Source organism: Citrus clementina, unplaced genomic scaffold, assembly GCF_000493195.1.
Source record: "Citrus clementina cultivar Clemenules unplaced genomic scaffold, Citrus_clementina_v1.0 scaffold_5, whole genome shotgun sequence".
NCBI classification, from domain to species: domain Eukaryota; kingdom Viridiplantae; phylum Streptophyta; class Magnoliopsida; order Sapindales; family Rutaceae; genus Citrus; species Citrus x clementina.
In genome coordinates, this window is record NW_006262201.1 from 15,640,634 (window position 1) to 15,653,150 (window position 12,517).

Here is a 12,517-nt window from a genome sequence, read left to right on the forward strand (position 1 = left end):
TATTTTCTACAAATTGATGTAATATAATTTATTTGGTTGGATCAAATAGCTATTGGCCCACATTACTTGTTTTTATTATTTTGTAATTTCATTCAACCAATAAACTTAGATTACATTAGTTTGTATAAAATAAATTTATACAATAGTTTATTATCACTCATCAAACAATGTCAGATGAAACAAAGAATGAATTAAATAAAAGTAATGAATTAAATACAAAGTATCATTAAATTGAAAAGAGTGCAATATGTTGAAAAATGTCTCATCATTAAAGATAAAAATATTATAATATTATTTTCAAAACCAATAATGATAGAGGCAAAAACAGTTTTGTACAAACTAACCTAGAGAAACTGATGTGGCATAGAGGTATTTGTTGAAGAGTGATAATTATTATTTTTATTATTTGTGCTTATGTGGGTTCATGATGGTCTATATATATTTTAGGTGTATATATGCGTGTGTGTATATATATTTTCTAATAATAAAATCGTAAATCTATCAATTTTTTCTCACCTTCTTTAATTAATTTTAAAAAATTATGTTAAAAAATGATGACATCATTAACAACTAAAAAAATTCATGACAAAAAAAATTACTAAAACAACATCGTGATTATCTTTTTTCTTTTTTTTAAATAAAATTATTTTCCTTAAGTTTCAATATCACCTTAGACTAATGAAAAAGAAAAAAACAATTCACCGTCTTTGACCTTCAATTCCCAAATTTGAGTTTTACCCTCAATTCTCCTAAATGCAATGCCAAGATCCACCAGATCCGAACCCGAATCTACTGGCACGAGGCCTATACTCGATCGCAATCTAGATCATTGGGCGAATAGAGGTGACATCCTAATTGTTTGCGGCTGATTTTGGGTCAATGAATAAAAAACCACAAAACCAACCCAAGAACAATAAATATATATTTTTGTTGGGGAGCGGGGTACCTCGCTTGTTCGGCACGTGCGGGCTGTTTAGGGTTTTTTTTGGAGTAAAGGAGGATTGAAATGGAGGCGGATATGGAGGGGGTTTGACTTCGGGTGCGGAGGGCTAGTGAAACTCGTCTTAAACCTGCGAAACAACCAAAAAAGAGGTCAGAGGTGGAGCCGGGGGTGGCCGGCAACCACACTCCAACGCTCAAGTCAGATTTGGGTTATCTCAGGTTAGAGAGCTTGCAAGCTCTCGGTAATAGAGGTTTTGAGGTTGAAGAAACCCTAGTTTTTGTGGTGTGTGTGTTAACTTACTTGATAAAAATTAAACCTGAGTATTTATATGGTGTACCCTAGGTCACCGTGCCGCCTGACGTTATTTTAGTGGCGTTCCCTGCTGTCATGTCAGGAATATTCTTATTTTCATGTGTATGGTGGCTTAGGCATTTCAAAAATATACGTGGAGAGCAAGTTTGTGGCGTATTCACGTGCTAGGCTTAGTGGAGTGGTCCCACGTATCTCTACAATTCTGTTGTAATTTTGCAAGCGTAGCAGGAAAAGCTGGTGGTCCCAACTGTCATAATATCAAACTTTTGGAGAATTTGCTGGCGTTACAGATGGCTGTCTCCTCTTTTGTAGCACAAGATTTGCTCACGTATTCAACCGATCTTTTTGAGATTCGGGGCCTGCATATCCCTTCACATTTTTAAGAAGGCTTTTTGTATCCTTACATGGTGTACCCGAGATACCCCCAAAGTACTTAGGGTAGCCGGGGTACCTAGGGTACCTTGGGCAAGGTATCCCAGATAAGCCAATTTCTTAAATATTGACACATGGTGCTTCATCATTGGCCCCATATTTCCTTCCGGAACAACATCCCCCTAGTTTCTTTGTGGCGAATGTAATTGAGGCACAAGAAACACTTGGAGGAACTGTGTGTGATAGGTGGCAATATTTACTTTTTTTTTTTTTACAAACATTGAATTGATGTATGTTTTCACGTCTCTCCAGCTTTTCTTGGGGAAATGGTAACCGCCTGACACATGATTTGAATTTGAAAAAACCCTTTTGCAAAATTATTTAACCTCTCACTTCATGAAGTACGATTTGTCAGGTTTAATTAAACATTTTCCACTCCTTTTATGTTATCACTTTATTTTAAAAATCCCAAAAAAAATCTCCCATCAAGTTTAATTTCTTCCAGTGGCTTCTTGCTTGCTCTGGCTTTTGAATTTCAAAACCAGTCAAATCTTTTCAACCGCAGGCTTCACATTGTTTTCTTCATTTTTTTTCTTTTTTGACAAACCATCTTTTACGCGTTTTCATTTCCACTTTATTTTACTCTCTTTCATTTTGCAATCCCAAAAAACTTTTTCTCTTCCTCTGCATTCTCTAACGCCTCCTCAACTCCTTTTTTTTCTTTTTTATTTTGCCTTTTGCTTCTTGTTCCTTCGGTTTTATTTCTCATTACTTTTTGGCTTCTTGTCTTTTTCTTGAACTTGTTTTCTCCTGGGCTTCATTAACATTTCACATCCAGGTAAACAATTTTCCTTTACTTCTCTTTTTCCTTTCTTCTTCTTAGCCCACCACCATTCTTTCTTTCTCTTTTTGCTTTTCTCTATTGTTTCGGTTAACTCTCTTTTTTTTTTCTTTTTTCTTTCTCTTTTTCTTTCCCTCTCTGTTGCACTTCTTTTTGCGCATTTCTGGCGGGCTCTCAGCGGTTACAGCGACGATCTCCGGTGCCCGATCTGTCCGGCGCGCAGCCGCGGCTCGCGGCTTCCAACGAGGTCTCCTTTCGGTGGGTTGGCGCGGTGCTTCTCTCCCCCACATTCACTTATTTTTCTTCTTCGCTCTTTTCTTCCTCTACTACGTTTTCTTTGGCTTTTATTTTTTTATCATCCTGACTTCCTCTTTTTTTTTTTAATCATCTAAGCTCTTTTTTTTTTATATCATCCTGACTTCTCCCTTTTTTTTTTATCATCCAAGCTCCTCCTCTTTTTTCTTTTAAATAATCCTGACAGCTTCTTTTTTTTTTTTTTTAGAAAGACTCCCTTTCTTTTTTTTTTCCATGCTTACTTTTTTTTTTAATCCAGGCTCACACTTTTTTTTTTAATCTCTAATGGATTTCATTGTGCCCATGACAGCCTCTGCACAACTTCATCTTTCAAGCTTGTCTTGGCGATCCGTGACTTGTCTTGGCGATTTACAGTTTATCCATCTCCAAACTTGCTTTTTCCGGCGACTAAAATTTGATGCTTTCGGTGAAATCTAGGTATGAATTTTTATACCTATTTTGGTTTCTTTATTGTGGCAAATACTGTTATGGTTTTGTTTCTAGTTTTCATGCAAAGTGTTGGTATTTTTCTTTTTTGTTTATGCTTTTATTGGTGGATGTTGGTGTTTGGCTTGTGATGGATGAGGTCTGAAGTTCTGGGGGCATGTTTTAATGTGGAGGCTTTCTTTTTAAACTTGTGTCTTGTGTTTTTAGGGGAACAAGATAGGGAGAAAAACTATTGGGAAAAAGGGTCGTAACATGGTCAAGGAGTCGGGGGAGACGATTGAGGAGGCTCCTCTTTTTGATTCAGCACCTTATATATCCCTTAGTGACGACAATGAGTACCTTTTAGCTAGTCTCAAGATATCTCGAACCAACCCTAGCAGAAGATCAAAAATTAAAGGCAAACAACCAACCAAGCCAGCCCATAGAAAAACCCGTGCAAAGAATTCTAGACCTAAATCTCCTATTCCTGTTAGTATTCCTGAACCTCCCCTGATCTCCCCCTCTATCTCTGTAGCTCGTAGGCTCTATGCACTAGGTGGTAGGCCAGCTACTCTGAGAGATTTAGAAAGAGTTAGAGCCAAATACAACATACCTCATTCTGTCCACTTTAGGGTACCTCGCAAAGGCGAGCGCCCTGAGCACCCTCATTCTGATGGTGTTGCCCTTCATATTGACTTTTTTTACTTAGATCTCCGTTTACCTCTTCAGTCATTTTTTAGAAAAATGTTCATTGAGATGAAAATTGATCCTGGACAGTTATCCTTACCCAGTTGGAGATTGCTCACGGGTCTGGAGGTTCTATGGCTAGATATATTTGGGGATGATATTTCTTATGGAGATCTGAGGGGGCTTTATCAATTGAAGAAGCTTGCTGGTTTATCCGTAGCTTATTTTGCTACTTGGGGGGTTCATGGTAATTTGGTGAGACCGGATCCCTCGCTGAAAAAGGGCTACAAATATGGGTGGTTTGTGGCTGAGGGCGAGTGGGGGAGGAGTATTCTAGTGGGGAATGAAGTGTTGCAAGTTCGAAACTTCTTCAATGAAGATAGTATGTGTTTCTTTCCTCCTCTCTCATTTTTTATGTATATATATATTTCTTGCATGAATTTTCTTCTTATTCGTTGTTTCTTGGGATTTTTACAGACATCACTTGGTCCAAGGGAACATGCCCAATTCATGAAGTGGGGAGTAAAGTGAGTGGTGTTATAGAGAAGTTCCAATTTTTGCAGAGTGAGGGTGATGTTCTCAGCACTACTCAGCTGGCGAGAGCTGGTTTGATTTAGGAGAGTCTTCCATCTTCTTCGGGGAGCGATTCACGTATGACTATGTGGTGTTGCTGGGGTACCCTGCCTTCATTGGTTCACTGGGGGTGCCCCCACTATTTGAACAAACTTTTCTTTTTTTTTTGTTTTGGTGATCATCTCTTATTTTTTCTTAATTTGCCTTTTTGCCAGTGACGACTCTGATGCTTATTTTTCTAATTCATCTCTTTCTGACCATTTTTTTTGTTTGCTTGATATTGGATAGGTATGGACCCTTTTGCCGAAGATTTCGACGCCTTATTCAGTTGCATGAGTGGCAGTTCCTCTAGTACCCTGGGTACCTCTGCAAAGGGTGATCGACCTCCCATCGTTCTAGACACCAAGGGTAAATTGCCCGTCTCCTTTCTTGGGGGTTCCCGGGGTACCTCGGCTACCCACAAGAGGAAGTTTGGCCCCCTTTTCATGGTTATAGGAGATCTTATAGAGGGTGAGCTGGACCCGGTGGCAAACAAACAGATATGTCACCTGGCCGATTGCTTTCTCCATTCCTCCGAGTGCATTTCTCCAGACATGGCCATAGAGGCAGATAGATTTGACTTAAATGAGCACTATAGCCGAGCGCTCAAGGTTTGTCATGGTGAGAGTGCCTCATTCTCTTTTTTTTTGTGTGTGTGTCACTCATTCTCTTCTTTATTATTATATTTTTTTTGTAGGCAGCCTTCTACCTTAGCCACGGTTTTCATGACTTTAGTGGCGTCTCGGCTGCACAGACCGAGGTAGAGAGGCTGCGATGTGAGGTTAGACTCGGCCAGTCTCGGGAAGAGAAGCTTGGAGAAGAGGTCAGGGCTTTACAGAGGCGCTTGGACGACCACGCCCGGGAGAATAGCCGAATGTCCAAGAAGTTAGAAGAGGTGGAGTCTAAGCACGGTGAGCTACTATCTCGCCAATAGGAGATGATGTACACAACTTTTACTTTTATCATGACTGAGGTCTGGAGCATTAACCCAAAGTTGGTGGTACCCTGAGTGGAGAAGTGAGTGGACAAGTCAGCTATCCTGAAGGCGATCGAGGACAAGAGGGTAATCTAAGCTCCACCATCTGTTAGCCCACAGCGGTCTTCTGGGGTACCTCTGACGGATCTCCCCTCTGTTAGCACTGTTCATAAAGGTAGCAGCTCTTTGACCGCGAGTGTTCCTGTTGATGCCCCCGTTGAGGGGAGCGGTGGAAAGGATGTTCCCCCTTCCGCGTGATCCTACTTGTTATTTAGAGTTCATCCCTAGAAGTTTTAGTAGCCTTTTTTCTTTGCTTCTGTACCTTTTGTAGTATGGTATCCCCCCTTTGATGTGTTGGGATAGTTGTCTCTTGGAAGGTTGCCTTGGCAATCTTGCTATTTTTTCACATTAAACTTCCGTAATAGACTTGATTTGGCATGCCATTGAATTCCTCGCTTATGATTACTTTGTGCAGACTTGTGGGGGTTCCTCGGGTACCTCAGGTACCCCCTTGATGTGTTTTTGGCGCTTGCATGGTGATTTCCGTAGATATGCTCGCTGCTCGTCTTAATAAAGATTATGGCGTATCTCAAATAATTTAATAATCTATGCATAATCATAATATAAAATAAAATTCATAATTGGCGCAACTAAAATGTAAATAAAGGTTATGGCGTATCTCGAATAGATTTGTGGAGTTTCCTTGGGTACCCCAGTTACCCTCTTTTTGTTTTTTTGTTCGGGGACCTTTTTGGCCCCCTTTCTTGCAGAAATGGTCAAAAACATGCTAGTTTTTCCATCTGCTTCTAGTTAATATTTAATGAAATAATGCGAATAGAGGTGCATGCTTGCCTACCTCATTTCTTTTAGGCATCCAACTCTTGTGATTGCCATTTGTCTATTCTTTACTTGGCTCAAGTTAAAGAATAGAGGTGTGGACGTGTGCATACCTTAACGGTGTCTCATGGTGCTAGAAAATGCTGGTTTACCTCGCCCTCGGGTCTTTTCTGACCCTCCCTTTTTAAATTTGTTGTATTCTTTCTTATTGGCTTTGACCTCGAACAAATTAAAGATGGCACAGTAAGATGGAGTCACATTAATGGCGAAAATTTAACTACAATCACATTCGGTAATAAAAAAAGAGAACACACATCATCTCATAAAGTAAAAAACATACTTATAAATGATAGAACTAAGGTCATTACATGATAATGTTATGTTATCTTAAAGAAATGAGGGATCCTGATATCACCATTGTCATTAGAGACTTGGGGAATTGAAAAATGTAACTAATCAGTTTAGGGTACTCTGGGTACTCCGCATGATAAAGTACACCACACAATAGATCAAATATTATAAACGCATAAGCATTGAAGAAAAATAAATAAAGTAAATAGAAAGAGGTAAAGTGCTTCCCTTTATTAGTAGTACTTTCTCAGTATGACATCATTTCACAAGTGCTTTATAATTGTTCTTTTCATTTAGAGTAACCTGTGTGCTCCTTCCTTTTCTTCCTTCGGCACCCGGGGATCCAGGGATACCTCTAACTCTTCGACTGACACTGAATTAGAACTTTGGAGTACCTCGAGTACATCATGCATAACCGCATCTACCTTCATTGGCCCTACTCTTTTTTGTTTTAGAGGACTAGTTGTCTATAATACTTTCCAGCGCGCAGCTCTCCATTATCTTGCAAGCGCCTAATTAGTAAGGCGAATAAATGCCATTGCATTGTTGGGGTACCCCAATGGTAACGGGCAAAGTGATGATGCCCTCAAGGATGACCATGTCCCTTCAGTATCTTTTTCTATAAAAAGGATTGGGATGAGATAAGATAGTTGGGTAACCGGGGTACCCTAGAGTGATCTTGACCCTCGAAGTTGACTTCCTTCCCGAGGCGATCCAAAATCGACAACTTACTGTAATGCTTAATGGCCAATCGGGACTCTCTTGCCAGGGTTAGACCCCCTGCTATCATTCAGACGTAAACTCATTTCTTAGAACCCTAGGGTACCCGGGGTACACCAGCGATATTCAATCGTTTTCCACGTGAAGTTGGACGAGGTGGGCTATGTACCCGGGGTGCTCGAGAGGGTACCTGAGGTACCTCGGCTCTCTTGGGTTTCTCCTTACTTTTCACGACTTCGGCTATGTCTTCATCCCGCTTTAAGTAACACTTATCGTCCATTTCCATTTATTATAGAGCTCGAGAATGAGCTTCCCCATATGAAAGAGGGCGGTGCTTTTGAAATGACCGCCATAACCTCCCCAAACGCAAATTCTTTTCAAAATGAGTGAGAGTATGTTGGTGACCAAACGTACCGGTACGCAACACGTCTTGTGGAAGCGAGTTACGTACTCGGCTAAAGACTCTGATTCCCATTGTTTGATGAAAGCAAGCTTGGAAGATGCTATATTTTGGGAGGAAGCATAACCAAACTCATGAACAACATCTTTTAGGAGCTGGACTAAAGAGGATACACTACCTGCTTTTAACGATCGGAACCATGATTTAGCTGGTCTGGTGAGGGTATGTGGGAACATCCGGCACATAGCATTGTCGCCCACTCCTTTAATCAGCATCTGGTCACGATACAACTCAGCATGTTCCACAGGATCCGAGGTACCCAAGTATTACTGTATTTGAGGCGTGGTGAACGCTTTCGGGAAAATCGCTGTTCGAATCTCCATGGCGAATGGCGAGTTATACGCTGGCGCTAGAGCATTGGTGGGAATTTTCAGAAAGGAATTTCACTTGAGTTTCGAGGTACTCCATTTTTTCCATGAACTCGCGGGGCACCCCAAGTGCACCCGAGGATGCCGTAGTTGTTTGGGAGGTTCTTTTGGTGTTCAACTTGTGCCGAAGATCTTCATGAGCTTTTTGTTTATATTTGGTACCCTGGCTACTACGGGAATAAGAAGAGGCAGTGGAGCGTTCTTCCCGAGAGTCGCCGATTTGAAACTTTGAACGGGTGCCCGATGGCCCGTGCTTTGGTCTACTTCTCTCAGGTAGTTTAGATCTTGGTATGATCTGTTTCTCACCGCGTGGAGGCGGGACATCTTAAGTTATCGGGGAAGTGGTTGTCTCGGGTACCCGAGATCCTACTGCTTTAAGAATTGCGTGAGTTAAATCCTCAAAGTATTTTTTAGTAACGGGCTCCTCGTCGGGTTGAATACCAGTTGATTGCTTAACTGATTTACCTTTCTCTAGGTGGGATACCCTCCTTGTCGAGTCACCCCTCTCATCACTGTCGTGGTCCTCCACTCCATCATGACCTAGGATTTGGTTATCAGCGGGTACGCCGGGTGCCATTGTTGCGCAAGCACACGTATCAACAAGCTTAACACCGTGTGGAGGCTTTTTGTGCATTCCCCACAGACGACGCCAATTGTTTGCGGTTGATTTTGGGTCAATGAATAAAAAACCACAAAACCAACCCAAGAACAATAAATTTATATTTTTGTTGGGGAGTGGGGTACCTTTCTTGTTTGGCACGTGCAGGCTGTTTAGGATTTTTGTGGAGTGAAAGAGGATTGAAATGGCGGCGGATATGGAGGGGATTTGACTTCAGGTGCGGAGGGCTGGTGAAACTCGCCTTAAACCTGCGAAACAACTAAAAATGAGGTCAAAGGTGGAGCCGGGGGTGGCCGGCGACCACACTCCGACGCTCAAGTCAAAGTTGGGTTATCTCAGGTTAGAGAGCTTGCAAGCTCTCGGTAAGGGAGGTATTGAGGTTGAAGAAACCCTAGTTTTCGTGGTGTGTGTGTTAACTTAGTTGATAAAAATTAAACCTGAGTATTTATATGGTGTATCCCAGGTCACTGTGCCACCTGGCGTTATTTTAGTGGCGTTCCCTGCTGTCATGGTCAGGAATATTTTTATTTTCATGCATATGGCGGCTTAGGCATTTTAAAAATATACGTGGAGAGCAAGTTTGTGGCATATATTCACGTGCTAGGTGTAGTGGAGTGGTCCCGCGTACCTCTGTAATTTCGTTGTAATTTTACAGGCGTAGCAGGAAAAGCTGGTGGTCTTAACTACAATTCCAGCGACCACACTCCTACTTGAAATATCAAACTTTTAGTGGATTCCGGCGACCACACTTCGACGCTCAAGTCAGAGTTGGGTTATCTCAGGTTAGAGAACTTGTAAGCTCTCGGTAATAGAGGTCTTGAGGTTGAAGAAACCCTAGTTTTCGTGGTGTGTGTGTTAACTTACTTGATAAAAATTAAACTTGAGTATTTATATGGTGTACCTTGGGTCACTGTGCCACATGGCGTTATTTTAATGGCGTTCCATGCTGTTATGTCAGGAATATTCTTATTTTCATGCTTATGGCGGCTTAGGCATTTAAAAAATATACGTGGAGAGTAAGTTTGTGGCGTATTCACGTGCTAGGCGTAGTGGAGTGGTCCCACGTACCTCTGCAATTCTGTTGTAATTTTGCAGGCGTAGCAGGAAAAGCTGGTGGTCCCAACTGTCATAATATCAAACTTTTGGCGGATTTGCTGGCATGACAGGCGGCTGCCTCCTCTTTTGTAGCACGAGATTTCCTCACCTATTCTTTATTTTTTGACACGTATTCAACCGATCTTTTTTATATTCGGGGCCTACATATCCCTTCACATTTTTATGAAGGCTTTTTGTATCCTTACATGGTGTACTCGAGGTACCCCCAGAGTACTTAGGGTAGCCAGAGTACCTAGAGTACCCCAGGTAAGCTAATTTCTTAAATATCGACACGTGGCGTTTCATCATTGGCCTCATATTTCCTTCCCAAGCACTAATCATCTTTCAGCTTCAGGAGAATCTAAGTTTTAGTTTTGTTTATAATTTATTCTTGTAATTTTCAACTTTAATATTAATTTACCTCATTTTCTATCAATTTATTAGTTTTATGTATGGTTTACACATTTTTTATTTTATTTAAGACTTAATGTCAATTTACAAGTTTTATGTTATTTTTCTAAGTCTTTGTTTGTTTACAATTTCTTCTTGTAATTTATAACTTCAATATTAATTTACTATTTTTTTTCATCAATTTATTAGTTTTATGTGTGGTTTACAAAATTTTAGTTTCATTTTACACTTAATGGTAATTTATAAGATTTACGTCATTTTTCTAAGATTTTGTTTTGTTTACAATTTCTTCTCTCAATTTACAACTCCAACATTAGTGTACTATCTTTTCCATCAATTTACTAGTCTTATGTGTGGTTTACAATTTTTTTTTTCATTCCACACTTAATGGTAATTTACAAGATTTATGTCATTTTTCTAAGTTTTTGTTTTGTTTACAATTCCAAAGAGCAATTTATTGCTTTAATATTAATTTTACCATTTTTTCCTTTAATTTACTAGTTTCATGTGTGATTTACAAGATTAATGTGTTATTTGCTACTTAATATTGATTTATAAGTTTTTTTAGAAGAAAGTAAACCTTTCCATTTAAAACAACACTAAACCAGAACATTCATCACCTCTGCTGGAATATGGTCTACCCAGACAGCAAGCGTATTTGCTCCCACAGCAAATTTTGCTAGGGAATGAGCACAAACATTACAGGTTCTAGGGATATGATTAACAATTACATTACAAAACGTTCTTTTTTAGTTCTGGGTCTCTTCAATTATCCACCATAGTCCTGTTTTATTGCTCTTCGTGTTGTTTACCAACTCAACCACTTCTATGCAATTTGACTCTATGATCAAAGTGGAAATAGCTACCCTTCTAGCTAGCTTTAATCCCCATTCAATGGCTTCAGCTTCTGCATAGCTGACACTCTCCTTCATACCAGTTTGCATGATTCCTGCAGCTACAAAATTGTTCTCTGAGTCTCTAATAACAGCTCCTAGGCCTGCCATTTGACTCTTGTTGTTTATGGCTGCATCCACATTAACTTTGAAGACATTCTTCGGAGGAGGCTTTCACTTAAGCTACGGTACTTTGCTGTTAGTATGGATATGAGTGGCTCCATGGTTCCTAGCTCTTTGGAAAGCATCAATCACTGCTTTAGCTGTGGAGAGCCTTGGGTCTATCTTCTTACCTTCAAAAATAAACTTGTTTCGAGCATACCAAGCCACCCAGCATAGTGAGATCAAAAGCTCGAGATCAGACTTCCGCATGTTGGAGGGCATATCTTGGATGATGCTGAGGATGCTTTGGCTTGGAATATTCTGAAAATTGGGCTGGAGAGAAGCATGAGTCCAGATCTTCTTCGCTGCTTTACACTCCATCAGAGCATGGTGAATGGTTTCTACACTCCTGCAGCACATTTTGCAAATTGGATCTTGGAGACATTTTCTTTTCCACAAGTTTTCAGCTGTTGGAAGAAGGTTTTTAGATGCTCTCCACATGAAGATTTTGATTTTTTCAGGCAAATTAAGAGACCACAGATTATTCCATCTTTGGGGGGTGGGGGGGGCTAGCTGAGCTGCTGGCCTGATTTGGAAATTTAAGCTTGAGAGCCACCTGGTAGCCACTTTTTACAGTGTATTCCCCTCTTTTGTCAAAATGCTATAGTACGGAATCCTTTTTATGGCTTGGGGGGAGGGAAATTTTGAGTATAGCTTCTGTGTCCTCCTCAAAAAAATGGTGCTTTAGCTTAGCTTCATTCCAATTGCTGTCCTCAGTTATCAACTCGGCCATTGTTGTATCCATGGGCAATGTTGGAGGGGATATCGGTTTGAAAGTATCCAGTCTTGGCAGCTAACTATCTTTGTACACCCGAATATTGCTCTCATTCCCAATTCGCCATCTTGTCCCTTTTTTTATGACTTACCTACCCCAGAGGATGCTTTTCCAGATAAACGAAGGATTAGACCCTTCCTTTGCATTTAAGAAAGAGGAGTTCCTATAGTATTTGGCTTGCAGCACTTTGGATACCAGGGAATCCGGAAATTGAAGCAACCTCCAATCTTGTTTAGCCACCATTGCTTGATTGAAGCTTGTGAAATCTCTAAATCCCAGCCCCCTTCTACTCTTTGCACAACTTAATTTCTCCCATATCGACCAGTGGATTGCTTGCTTATCTTGATTTGAACCCCACCAAAA